The 14,382-nt window shown below is 50.2% G+C and overlaps 2 non-coding genes across 2 annotated transcripts; both read left to right on the forward strand.

Annotated features, from left to right (window-relative positions):
- The first annotated feature begins 8,374 nt into the window (after positions 1 to 8,374).
- Positions 8,375 to 8,448, forward strand: Trnaa-agc (transfer RNA alanine (anticodon AGC)). Its single transcript has one exon. It is a non-coding gene; the product is annotated as a tRNA-Ala (tRNA).
- A 1,504-nt stretch (positions 8,449 to 9,952) lies between these two features.
- Trnaa-agc (transfer RNA alanine (anticodon AGC)) lies at positions 9,953 to 10,026 on the forward strand. Its single transcript has one exon. It is a non-coding gene; the product is annotated as a tRNA-Ala (tRNA).
- The last annotated feature ends 4,356 nt before the right edge of the window (positions 10,027 to 14,382 follow it).

The following is a 14,382-nucleotide window of genomic DNA, read 5'->3' on the forward strand; positions in this document are numbered from 1 at the left end:
TCTTTGCGTGCAGTCGGCTGCTACTGGTGTTGCTGGTTGTGACTGCTGATAACAGATGCCGTAGCAATCAATTCATGGAGTGAGTTGTATGTTTTGCGATAGTCTGTCTCTGACAAGGAAGCACAGGTGATATAGGTGCGAACACAGGAAGCTTGCAGCCCCTCGCTGCCTGCGGACACAGAGCAGCCGCACTAGAAGAGCGGCCTAAGCCGTAGGCGAAATGTGCTCATTCGCTTTGGCGCGACGTCGAACTGTAAATAAGGCTGTCACTAGCGTGAGCGTCGTGTAAAGTCGGAAAATTCGGCTGCATGGGTGATTGCCAAGTTTGGGGAGCGTTTCGTAGTACGATCAGTGCAATGGAGACGCGGAAACTTGTTGTGTCCCAGTGTTTTGCAGTTGGACGACAAGAGTTTTACACAGTAGCAAAGAGCGAGGCACTGAGTTGGCAGGAACAATGGAGATCACAATGGGGCTCGAGATGTGCTTGTTACCTCAGGTGCTGTGTGATTGTCGACAAGGAGTGAAATGGACCAATTTGTGACCGCCCTTTCAATTTAAGACGTTCAAAACAGACGGAATTTGCATTCGTAATACCAGAGCATCGAAACTACTTGGAACTCTTGTGTATATGAACGTGTCCGCGCCTTTGTATTCTGGTACCTTCGCCGCTACAAACCAACCAACCATCGTGTCCGTGCACATCAGAGTCGCTAAGAATGGAGAATAGCCAGGCTTGGTCGTGTGTGTAGCTGTAGCTCAGTTGGTTTATCGGGGGGGTGGGCGTAGCTCAGACGGTAGAGCGCTCGCTTAGCGTGCGAGAGGTACTGGGATCCATACCCAGCGCCTCCAGAATTTCAGTCGGCTTTCGGCCGTGGTCGCGTGCGGACCGGCTCCGCGCGCCGGACAGCGCACCGTAGTTTGTTTACTTCCGCGTCGCGGTATTTCGTGTTGTGTAGCGTCCATTTCTATTGCACCTCATGGCGCACTGTTACCGCCAAGCGACAGTTAAAGTAACATTCCAAGCCGAACATGCTAGACCACGCGCTTTTGAAATTGAGCAATTCATTCGCGAAGAGCTACGTCTGGACCCTCAGGAAGTGATAGGTATTCATTTCTCTATCACTAGCAGCATCGTCTATATTAAGATGACGACGGAGGAAGCGTGTGCTAACGTAGTTCGACAACACGCACGCGGACTCAAGTTCAAACATTCTGACGGGCATATTGGAGAGGTGACGGTCGATCACGCTGGTTTCGGACTTCGAACAATCCGGGTTTTTGAGCTCCCTTTCGAAGTGCCGCAAGATGTGGTCGTCGAAGCTTTGCGACCCTATGGCAATGTTGTGGGGCACATCGCGGAGAAATGGCAGACATTCACGACATACAACGTGTTGAATGGTGTCCGCCAAATCAAAATCGAACTCTCCAAACATGTACCATCCTATCTGCTGATAGGTGGCGTGCGAGCCATCGTTATGTATGATGGCCAGCCGCGGACGTGTGCCGGTTGCGGACAGGAGGGCCATGTTCGGTCAGAATGTCTCCGCCGACGTTTGCTCCAGGTCCCGACCAGTGACTCAGCTCCCAAAGTGACGGCCGCTTCTTTACCAGATAGCTACGCCACAGCCGTACGCAGCCCCGATGCGTCACTTCAGGAAGCACCTCTTCTCCACCCGGCACTCCCCACTGGAAATGACGGTGCTGCCATGGCCTCACCGGCACCATCTCCTCTGACGGCTACGACACCACCAACTCTCCAGAGCTCGATGGACATCGACGCGAATGCGGTGCCTACCTCTGCTTTTCTTCAGACTGGCGCGACCTCGGACATCGAACATCCACATTCTGATTCAGAACAGCACCTCCGAAAGCAACGGTCGCCCAGAAAACGGAAGAAGAGGAGTCAAACGCCATCTGACGACACACTTCTTCATGTGGCATCACAGGCAGTGGAGCTGATACACGACAGTGATCTCCCGTCGAGCGTTCTGACGACAGGAGAGGCTGCTCCTGATGTCCCATCTGAAGAACGATCTCACACGAATATGACGGATTCCAAGGAGGGTGCCTCCCTGGACCCCACTACAGCAGCGTCGCTACAACTCGCCCTCGAGGAGTGTGACAGTCGCTCACCGTCTGTTCCAGTCTCCTGGGCTGATGATATCGACGAAGGAGCAGTTCGAGATGGTGGTCCTCCCATCAGGCAGTGCCCCATGGAGGTGCCTGACCCACCTTCCAGCCAGTGATTACGACAACGGTGACTACGTCAGATGTTACACGCCAGCCAGGCATCTCTGCCGGAACATCTGTGCCAATGGTGGGAACACGCCCCCAACATTACCGCATAGCGACGATGAATCTGGCCACCATTCGGGCCCCCCATAAACTGGCAATGTTCCGTGAGACCATTTATGCTGCTGATGTCGACATTGCCCTCCTCCAAGAAGTGTTTGTCGCCGATTTCCATGCCCCCACTGGCTATGTGGCACACATCTCCCATGCTTCTGACAACGGTAGTGGAGTTGCCATCCTCCTCCGTTCTGGACTCCCTGCTGAAGATGTAGTGTACCTTGCTAATGCTAGGGGTATGGCTCTCACGCTGTTCGGCGTCCGTATCCTCAATGTATATGCGCCGTCCGGCTCCAGTCGACGTCGTGATCGACACACTTTCTTTGCTGACGAGGTAACGCCGCTGTTTGAGGGTCCCCTAGATGATATGGTCCTCGGTGGCGATTTCAACTCCACGCAAAGGCCTGAAGATCAATTACCGCATCATTCCCCTTGTGCGGCCCTCTCCGTCATCATCGACAGACTCCAGCTTGTTGACACATGGACAAAGGTGCATGGCACCCGTGCAGGTTTCACATATTATACGGCGCATTCATCTAGTCGTCTCGATCGTATATACCTCACACGTTCCCTTGCTGCCGACACTCGACATGCCGAAGTAAGGCCTCTGGCTTTCTCTGACCATGACGCCTACATCTGCGATGTCGTCCTCGCCCGCCAACAAGTGTGGCACAGCCGCGGCTTGTGGAAATTCAACGTTTCCCACCTGACTGTCCCTGACTGCCGACGAATCGTTGAGGATGCGTGGGCCCTCTGTCATCGTCGTCGCCCCGCCTACGCATCCACCTTATCGTGGTGGGTATCATGCGCGAAACCAGCTCTGCGCAGGGCGCTGATAGGATATGGCAAAGACTTCAAAGCCTGGCAAGCGAGCACCATGGACTTTTATTATGCAGTCCTTCGTGACTGCACTTCGATGGCCTTCTCTCCTGATCGTCAGATGATGGTGCATCGTGCTAAAGCGCAGATCACTTCCCTCACGCGACAGCGCTTAGAAGGGACTCTTGTCAGATCCTGCACCCGTGACCATATGCCTCATGAAACGCCATCGATGTACCACCTTCTCAGGGAACGCCGACGTCGTCGTCGAACCCTCATCCACGATCTCACAGATGCGGAAGGACGACGACACACTACGCAATGCGACATTGGTCACGCTTTCTATTCTCATTTTCGTCAACTGTTCGCTGCCGTCCCTCATCCCCCGACCTTAATTGAGGAGGTGGCAGCAATGACTGTCAACACCATGCCAGAGGATGTGGCTCAAGAACTTCAGGAACAAGTGACCTCTGATGAAGTCCTAGATGCAATCAAGGTGGGGGCTGCCAACAAGTCCCCTGGACCTGACGGCCTCCCCCTCGACTTTTACAAGTATTTTAGCTACCTTTTGTTACCTGCTTGGACGTCCATCTGTCGTGAATTGATGTCACCCACAACGATGATCCCAGCCACCTTCCTTGATGGGGTCATCATCCTGGTCCCTAAGCCACATGGGCGATCACGGATCTGTGATTACCGGCCCATCACTCTACTCAACAGTGACATGAAAATTTTTACCCGTTTGTTGGCCTCACGCCTCAAGAAGGCAGCAAGATCCGTCACCTCTCTTGATCAGACTTCGTTGGGCGGTGACAACAACATCCATACGGCCCTTTGCCGTTATAGGGACATGATTGCGCTCGCGCGCTCGCGACATTTACCTGGCGCATTGGCATCGCTTGACTTCCGTCAAGCTTTCGACCGTGTCGACCATACTTTTCTGAAATCGGTCCTCCAACACATGGGTTTTCCGGTTCGTACAATCACCGTGGTAATGCGGCTCTTGAGCGGCGCAACTTCAAGAATACTCTGTAATGGTCGCCTCACCGCGCCTCTAGCGATCGAGCGCTCTGTCCGACAGGGATGCCCACTTTCCACGATACTGTATGCTTTGGCATTAGAGCCCCTCCTACAGGGGCTTCGCCAACGCCTGGTGGGCCTGACATTGCATGGGCACCGCTTCTGTTGTACAGCCTATGCTGACGATCTAGTCCTCTACCTCCGCAATGAAGACGATGTTCGCGCTGCTCTGACTTGGGTGACGACTTATGGGGAGGCATCGGGCAGTTCTCTTAACATTTCCAAATCGAAGTTTCTGCTCATTGGTGAGGGTCTACCAGAAAGATCTGTCGCTCCTCTAAGTGTGGCCACCAGCGTCCGCTGTTTGGGCATTGATTTTATGAATGACCTCCGTCGCTCAGCGGCAACCAACGGTCGACGTCTCCTACAAACGATCAGGGCTGGCCTTGTGGACCACCGGCTTCGATCCCTCGACATTATACAGCGCGCGCAATACGTGAATGTTTATCACGCCTCACGCATCCCCCATGTGGCACAAGTGTTCCCGGTTCCGATTACCCTCGCACGTCGTATGTTGATGGCGATGGGATCCTTTGTCTGTGCCGGGATGTTATTTAAAGTTCAATATTCCTCCCTTGCCCTCCCGCGGGAGCGTGGTGGAGTGGGCTTATTCCATGTGCCAGACAGAGTTACCGCACTTTTTGTTAGCTCCCAACTGAAAGTCTGGCGTCGCTGCCCGACGAGCCTGACCGGACTGCTTTTGCGTGAATACGCACCAGTCTCCATGTCAGCCCCGGTCATGTTATCCGACATTCCACCCCCCTTTTATCACTTTCGGTACTTCTTCTTTGAAATCAGTTACATTCTGCACTCCTTACCCCTTCTCCGTATACTCCAGACAAAGACTGTATACGACACCTTACAAATGTGTCAAACCCCCAACCCCATTGAACACAAGTTTCCCCAGATCATATGGCGCCGTGTGTGGAAAGCAGTGCATGCTGGTTACCTCGACACCAGCGTTCAGTCCACCTGGTATATCACCGTCAATGGCAAACAGGTCAACCAGTCTCGTTTGCACCGCATCCGCCTTGCTGACACACCACTCTGTGTTCACTGTGGTGTAGAGGACACGGACGCTCATCGGTTCTCATGTGGTCCGTCTGCTGACGTCTGGAGGCTCGCGCAGCGTATCCTGGCTTTCCTCACCCGACAGCCGCCTGATCAGATTACTTTCCTGACGCTTCTATTCCCGGATGTGATTCATTACCCCACAACAAAAACTAATGCCGTGAATTGGATACGCGGTCATACAGTCCGCTACCTTTTTGGGCCCGATGAGAAATCAGAACTAGGTTATTGGACGTACCTTAACGATCGACATTGTGCACTTGTTCGCAACCCCAGATACAAGCAGTTCTTTTCCAATTTTCTACGGAGCGCCTTTCATGACCCGCCTTCCAGCTGGAACGTCCAAGCCATGAGATGCTGATGCTTTTTTGCCGATATGATGTTCTGAACGTACTACACACGGAATCCACACTAAAATTTCGAGAAGACACGTTTGGATGTTCCGCCAATCAGACGGCGCAAGCGACTCCTAGAATTCTGGTGCAACGACTGCCATAATACAAAAAAAAAATGAATAAATAAAAACATACATACAAAAAAAACAAAGTAAAATAAAGGAAACAAAAATGCAATACAATAAACTAAAAACAAAAAAAAAGTTCCTGTTCACAACAAATTTCATTTTTTTATCGCTACTCTCTATGTCTCTTCCCCCCTACTTTCTTCCTTTCCTACACCTTTGCAGTAATCGGTTAGTTGTTTTGGAATAGGTGTAGATAGGTGCCAACGCCTGAAGAGGTGCATTTAATTTTATTTTTTTGTTAGAATACAAGTGGCGGTGGCAAATAGACATTTTTTTGTAGTTTTTCATTTCCTGTCCAGATAAAAAAAAAAAAAAAAAAAGATGGTAGAGCAGTTGTCCGTAAAAAAAATTAAAAAAAAAGAGCCATTTGAACCGATTCTTCAGACTTTACATTTTCTTTAGTGCCACTGAGCCTAGGGTAACGGAAAAAAAAATAAAAAAAATAAAAAAAAAGAAGATTAAAAAAAAAGTTGGCAGATCGTTCGCTTAGGGTGTGAACGGTCTCGGGTTCAAGCCCCGGCTCCTCCATGTTTTGTGGTCAGTGCATGGTAAGTGTTGGTCGCGGCGAACATAAACGCACGCAAGAAGTTGCAAAACCAGCGTCACAGACTGATATGATGTATACTGTCATAAGGAGAGCAAGATGTAAGTGTGGGGACCGGCTGTTATGGTGGTGTCATCGAGTGCAGATCTGTCTTAGGTATCACGGCTTAACGTCATTGAAGTCTAGAGGTGGACAACACGTTCGTCTTACTCAGAGCCGTGTCTGAACTCTATTTTCGACGTTATGGGTGCCACTTTCATTGTGGCCAACTACGATTCGATACAGAATGCACGAAACCTGAAAGACACCCTCACTGATACATAGAGAGTAGTGTTTGTCTGCGGAATAATGGGAGTGCAAGGGTCTGTGACGTTGATATGGCTGTATGTAGCACTACTAGTTATCTGGGGGGTGGGTGTAGCTCAGATGGTAGTGCGCTCGCTTAGCGTGCGAGAGGTACTGGGATCGATACCCTGCGCCTCCAGAATTTTTATCACACCTACATGCGCACCTTGCCATGCAAGTGGAATAATTCCCAACCGGCAGAGGAGTGTAGGCAGATACAAGCGAACGATTAGCATCCACAATTGGCGACCGTGCTTTTATTCGTGCGCAGGAAGCACTCTCCTCCCACACCTACACTTAATTTAGAAACAGTACAAATGTTCCCATAAGATTCTCAAGCCTACGTCGGAAAGATCTGCCTTGCGCCGATTTCACGTAAATCCCACTGCACGTTCCCATTCTTTGCGTGCAGTCGGCTGCTACTGGTGTTGCTGGTTGTGACTGCTGATAACAGATGCCGTAGCAATCAATTCATGGAGTGAGTTGTATGTTTTGCGATAGTCTGTCTCTGACAAGGAAGCACAGGTGATATAGGTGCGAACTCAGGAAGCTTGCAGCCCCTCGCTGCCTGCAGACACAGAGCAGCCACACTAGAAGAGCGGCCTAAGCCGTAGGCGAAATGTGCTCATTCGCTTTGGCGCGACGTCGAACTGTAAATAAGGCTGTCACTAGCGTGAGCGTCGTGTAAAGTCGGAAAAGTCATCTGCATGGGTGATTGCCAAGTTTGGGGAGCGTTTCGTAGTACGATCAGTGCAATGGAGACGCGGAAACTTGTTGTGTCCCAGTGTTTTGCAGTTGGACGACAAGAGTTTTACACAGTAGCAAAGAGCGAGGCACTGAGTTGGCATGAACAATGGAGAGCACAATGGGGCTCGAGATGTGCTTGTTACCTCAGGTGCTGTGTGATTGTCGACAAGGAGTGGAATGGACCAATTTGTGACCGCCCTTTCAATTTAAGACGTTCAAAACAGACGGAATTTGCATTCGTAATACCAGAGCATCGAAACTACTTGGAACTCTTGTGTATATGAACGTGTCCGCGCCTTTGTATTCTGGTACCTTCGCCGCTACAAACCAACCAACCATCGTGTCCGTGCACATCAGAGTCGCAAAGAATGGAGAATAGCCAGGCTTGGTCGTGTGTGTAGCTGTAGCTCAGTTGGCAGATCGTTCGCTTAGCGTGTGAACGGTCTCGGGTTCAAGCCCCGGCTCCTCCATGTTTTGTGGTCAGTGCATGGTAAGTGTTGGTCGCGGCGAACATAAACGCACGCAAGAAGTTGCAAAACCAGCGTCACAGACTGATATGATGTATACTGTCATAAGGAGAGCAAGATGTAAGTGTGGGGACCGGCTGTTATGGTGGTGTCACCGAGTGCAGATCTGTCTTAGGTATCACGGCTTAACGTCATTGAAGTCTAGAGGTGGACAACACGTTCGTCTTACTCAGAGCGGTGTCTGAACTCTATTTTCGACGTTATGGGTGCCACTTTCATTGTGGCCAACTACGATTCGATACAGAAAGCACGAAACCTGAAAGACACCCTCACTGATACATAGAGAGTAGTGTTTGTCTGCGGAATAATGGGAGTGCAAGGGTCTGTGACGTTGATATGACTGTATGTAGCACTGCTAGTTATCTGGGGGGTGGGCGTAGCTCAGATGGTAGAGCGCTCGCTTAGCGTGCGAGAGGTACTGGGATCGATACCCAGCGCCTCCAGAATTTTTATCACACCTACATGCGCACCTTGCCATGCAAGTGGAATAATTCCCAACCGGCAGAGGTGTGTAGGCAGATACAAGCGAACGATTAGCATCCACAATTGGCGAGCGTGCTTTTATTCGTGCGCAGGAAGCACCCTCCTCCCACACCTACACTTAATTTAGAAACAGTACAAATGTTCCCATAAGATTCTCAAGCCTACGTCGGAAAGATCTGCCTTGCGCCGATTTCACGTAAATCCCACTGCACGTTCCCATTCTTTGCGTGCAGTCGGCTGCTACTGGTGTTGCTGGTTGTGACTGCTGATAACAGATGCCGTAGCAATCAATTCATGGAGTGAGTTGTATGTTTTGCGATAGTCTGTCTCTGACAAGGAAGCACAGGTGATATAGGTGCGAACTCAGGAAGCTTGCAGCCCCTCGCTGCCTGCAGACACAGAGCAGCCACACTAGAAGAGCGGCCTAAGCCGTAGGCGAAATGTGCTCATTCGCTTTGGCGCGACGTCGAACTGTAAATAAGGCTGTCACTAGCGTGAGCGTCGTGTAAAGTCGGAAAAGTCATCTGCATGGGTGATTGCCAAGTTTGGGGAGCGTTTCGTAGTACGATCAGTGCAATGGAGACGCGGAAACTTGTTGTGTCCCAGTGTTTTGCAGTTGGACGACAAGAGTTTTACACAGTAGCAAAGAGCGAGGCACTGAGTTGGCATGAACAATGGAGAGCACAATGGGGCTCGAGATGTGCTTGTTACCTCAGGTGCTGTGTGATTGTCGACAAGGAGTGAAATGGACCAATTTGTGATCGCCCTTTCAATTTATTACGTTCAAAACAGACGGAATTTGCATTCGTAATACCAGAGCATCGAAACTACTTGGAACTCTTGTGTATATGAACGTGTCCGCGCCTTTGTATTCTGGTACCTTCGCCGCTACAAACCAACCAACCATCGTGTCCGTGCACATCAGAGTCGCAAAGAATGGAGAATAGCCAGGCTTGGTCGTGTGTGTAGCTGTAGCTCAGTTGGCAGATCGTTCGCTTAGCGTGTGAACGGTCTCGGGTTCAAGCCCCGGCTCCTCCATGTTTTGTGGTCAGTGCATGGTAAGTGTTGGTCGCGGCGAACATAAACGCACGCAAGAAGTTGCAAAACCAGCGTCACAGACTGATATGATGTATACTGTCATAAGGAGAGCAAGATGTAAGTGTGGGGACCGGCTGTTATGGTGGTGTCATCGAGTGCAGATCTGTCTTAGGTATCACGGCTTAACGTCATTGAAGTCTAGAGGTGGACAACACGTTCGTCTTACTCAGAGCGGTGTCTGAACTCTATTTTCGACGTTATGGGTGCCACTTTCATTGTGGCCAACTACGATTCGATACAGAATGCACGAAACCTGAAAGACACCCTCACTGATACATAGAGAGTAGTGTTTGTCTGCGGAATAATGGGAGTGCAAGGGTCTGTGACGTTGATATGACTGTATGTAGCACTACTAGTTATCGGGGAGGTGGGCGTAGCTCAGATGGTAGAGCGCTCGCTTAGCGTGCGAGAGGTACTGGGATCGATACCCAGCGCCTCCAGAGTTTTTATCACACCTACATGCGCACCTTGCCATGCAAGTGGAAAAATTCCCAACCGGCAGAGGTGTGTAGGCAGATACAAGCGAACGATTAGCATCCACAATTGGCGAGCGTGCTTTTATTCGTGCGCAGGAAGCACCCTCCTCCCACACCTACACTTAATTTAGAAACAGTACAAATGTTCCCATAAGATTCTCAAGCCTACGTCGGAAAGATCTGCCTTGCGCCGATTTCACGTAAATCCCACTGCATGTTCCCATTCTTTGCGTGGAGTCGGCTGCTACTGGTGTTGATGGTTGTGACTGCTGATAACAGATGCCGTAGCAATCAATTCATGGAGTGAGTTGTATGTTTTGCGATAGTCTGTCTCTGACAAGGAAGCACAGGTGATATAGGTGCGAACACAGGAAGCTTGCAGCCCCTCGCTGCCTGCAGACACAGAGCAGCCACACTAGAAGAGCGGCCTAAGCTGTAGGCGAAATGTGCTCATTCGCTTTGGCGCGACGTCGAACTGTAAATAAGGCTGTCACTAGCGTGAGCGTCGTGTAAAGTCGGAAAAGTCATCTGCATGGGTGATTGCCAAGTTTGGGGAGCGTTTCGTAGTACGATCAGTGCAATGGAGACGCGGAAACTTGTTGTGTCCCAGTGTTTTGCAGTTGGACGACAAGAGTTTTACACAGTAGCAAAGAGCGAGGCACTGAGTTGGCATGAACAATGGAGAGCACAATGGGGCTCGAGATGTGCTTGTTACCTCAGGTGCTGTGTGATTGTCGACAAGGAGTGAAATGCACCAATTTGTGACCGCCCTTTCAATTTAAGACGTTCAAAACAGACGGAATTTGCTTTCGTAATACCAGAGCATCGAAACTACTTGGAACACTTGTGTATATGAACGTGTCCGCGCCTTTGTATTCTGGTACCTTCGCCGCTACAAACCAACCAACCATCGTGTCCGTGCACATCAGAGTCGCAAAGAATGGAGAATAGCCAGGCTTGGTCGTGTGTGTAGCTGTAGCTCAGTTGGCAGATCGTTCGCTTAGCGTGTGAATGGTCTCGGGTTCAAGCCCCGGCTCCTCCATGTTTTGTCGTCAGTGCATGGTAAGTGTTGGTCGCGGCGAACATAAACGCACGCAAGAAGTTGCAAAACCAGCGTCACAGACTGATATGATGTATACTGTCATAAGGAGAGCAAGATGTAAGTGTGGGGACCGGCTGTTATCGTGGTGTCATCGAGTGCAGATCTGTCTTAGGTATCACGGCTTAACGTCATTGAAGTCTAGAGGTGGACAACACGTTCGTCTTACTCAGAGCGGTGTCTGAACTCTATTTTCGACGTTATGGGTGCCACTTTCATTGTGGCCAACTACGATTCGATACAGAAAGCACGAAACCTGAAAGACACCCTCACTGGTACATAGAGAGTAGTGTTTGTCTGCGGAATAATGGGAGTGCAAGGGTCTGTGACGTTGATATGACTGTATGTAGCACTACTAGTTATCTGGGGGGTGGGCGTAGCTCAGATGGTAGAGCGCTCGCTTAGCGTGCGAGAGGTATTGGGATCGATACCCAGCGCCCCCAGAATTTTTATCACACCTACATGCGCACCTTGCCCAACCGGCAGAGGTGTGTAGGCAGATACAAGCGAACGATTAGCATCCACAATTGGCGAGCGTGCTTTTATTCGTGCGCAGGAAGCACCCTCTTCCTACACCTACACGTAATTTAGAAACAGTACAAATGTTCCCATAAGATTCTCAAGCCTACGTCGGAAAGATCTGCCTTGCGCCGATTTCACGTAAATCCCACTGCACGTTCCCATTCATTGCGTGCAGTCGGCTGCTACTGGTGTTGCTGGTTGTTACTGCTGATAACAGATGCCGTAGCAATCAATTCATGGAGTGAGTTGTATGTTTTGCGATAGTCTGTCTCTGACAAGGAAGCACAGGTGATATAGGTGCGAACACAGGAAGCTTGCAGCCCCTCGCTGCCTGCAGACACAGAGCAGCCACACTAGAAGAGCGGCCTAAGCCGTAGGCGAAATGTGCTCATTCGCTTTGGCGCGACGTCGAACTGTAAATAAGGCTGTCACTAGCGTGAGCGTCGTGTAAAGTCGGAAAAGTCATCTGCATGGGTGATTGCCAAGTTTGGGGAGCGTTTCGTAGTACGATCAGACCAATGGAGACGCGGAAACTTGTTGTGTCCCAGTGTTTTGCAGTTGGACGACAAGAGTTTTACACAGTAGCAAAGAGCGAGGCACTGAGTTGGCATGAACAATGGAGAGCACAATGGGGCTCGAGATGTGCTTGTTACCTCAGGTGCTGTGTGATTGTCGACAAGGAGTGAAATGGACCAATTTGTGACCGCCCTTTCAATTTAAGACGTTCAAAACAGACGGAATTTGCATTCGTAATACCAGAGCATCGAAACTACTTGGAACTCTTGTGTATATGAACGTGTCCGCGCCTTTGTATTCTGGTACCTTCGCCGCTACAAACCAACCAACCATCGTGTCCGTGCACATCAGAGTCGCAAAGAATGGAGAATAGCCAGGCTTGGTCGTGTGTGTAGCTGTAGCTCAGTTGGCAGATCGTTCGCTTAGCGTGTGAACGGTCTCGGGTTCAAGCCCCGGCTCCTCCATGTTTTGTGGTCAGTGCATGGTAAGTGTTGGTCGCGGCGAACATAAACGCACGCAAGAAGTTGCAAAACCAGCGTCACAGACTGATATGATGTATACTGTCATAAGGAGAGCAAGATGTAAGTGTGGGGACCGGCTGTTATGGTGGTGTCACCGAGTGCAGATCTGTCTTAGGTATCACGGCTTAACGTCATTGAAGTCTAGAGGTGGACAACACGTTCGTCTTACTCAGAGCGGTGTCTGAACTCTATTTTCGACGTTATGGGTGCCACTTTCATTGTGGCCAACTACGATTCGATACAGAATGCACGAAACCTGAAAGACACCCTCACTGATACATAGAGAGTAGTGTTTGTCTGCGGAATAATGGGAGTGCAAGGGTCTGTGACGTTGATATGACTGTATGTAGCACTACTAGTTATCGGGGAGGTGGGCGTAGCTCAGATGGTAGAGCGCTCGCTTAGCGTGCGAGAGGTACGGGGATCGATACCCAGCGCCTCCAGAGTTTTTATCACACCTACATGCGCACCTTGCCATGCAAGTGGAATAATTCCCAACCGGCAGAGGTGTGTAGGCAGATACAAGCGAACGATTAGCATCCACAATTGGCGAGCGTGCTTTTATTTGTGCGCAGGAAGCACTCTCCTCCCACACCTACACTTAATTTAGAAACAGTACAAATGTTCCCATAAGATTCTCAAGCCTACGTCGGAAAGATCTGCCTTGCGCCGATTTCACGTAAATCCCACTGCATGTTCCCATTCTTTGCGTGGAGTCGGCTGCTACTGGTGTTGATGGTTGTGACTGCTGATAACAGATGCCGTAGCAATCAATTCATGGAGTGAGTTGTATGTTTTGCGATAGTCTGTCTCTGACAAGGAAGCACAGGTGATATAGGTGCGAACACAGGAAGCTTGCAGCCCCTCGCTGCCTGCAGACACAGAGCAGCCACACTAGAAGAGCGGCCTAAGCCGTAGGCGAAATGTGCTCATTCGCTTTGGCGCGACGTCGAACTGTAAATAAGGCTGTCACTAGCGTGAGCGTCGTGTAAAGTCGGAAAAGTCATCTGCATGGGTGATTGCCAAGTTTGGGGAGCGTTTCGTAGTACGATCAGAGCAATGGAGACGCGGAAACTTGTTGTGTCCCAGTGTTTTGCAGTTGGACGACAAGAGTTTTACACAGTAGCAAAGAGCGAGGCACTGAGTTGGCATGAACAATGGAGAGCACAATGGGGCTCGAGATGTGCTTGTTACCTCAGGTGCTGTGTGATTGTCGACAAGGAGTGAAATGGACCAATTTGTGACCGCCCTTTCAATTTAAGACGTTCAAAACAGACGGAATTTGCATTCGTAATACCAGAGCATCGAAACTACTTGGAACTCTTGTGTATATGAACGTGTCCGCGCCTTTGTATTCTGGTACCTTCGCCGCTACAAACCAACCAACCATCGTGTCCGTGCACATCAGAGTCGCAAAGAATGGAGAATAGCCAGGCTTGGTCGTGTGTGTAGCTGTAGCTCAGTTGGCAGATCGTTCGCTTAGCGTGTGAACGGTCTCGGGTTCAAGCCCCGGCTCCTCCATGTTTTGTGGTCAGTGCATGGTAAGTGTTGGTCGCGGCGAACATAAACGCACGCAAGAAGTTGCAAAACCAGCGTCACAGACTGATATGATGTATACTGTCATAAGGAGAGCAAGATGTAAGTGTGGGGACCGGCTGTTAT

Source organism: Schistocerca gregaria, unplaced genomic scaffold (assembly GCF_023897955.1).
Source record: "Schistocerca gregaria isolate iqSchGreg1 unplaced genomic scaffold, iqSchGreg1.2 ptg000156l, whole genome shotgun sequence".
In the NCBI taxonomy this organism is placed as follows: domain Eukaryota; kingdom Metazoa; phylum Arthropoda; class Insecta; order Orthoptera; family Acrididae; genus Schistocerca; species Schistocerca gregaria.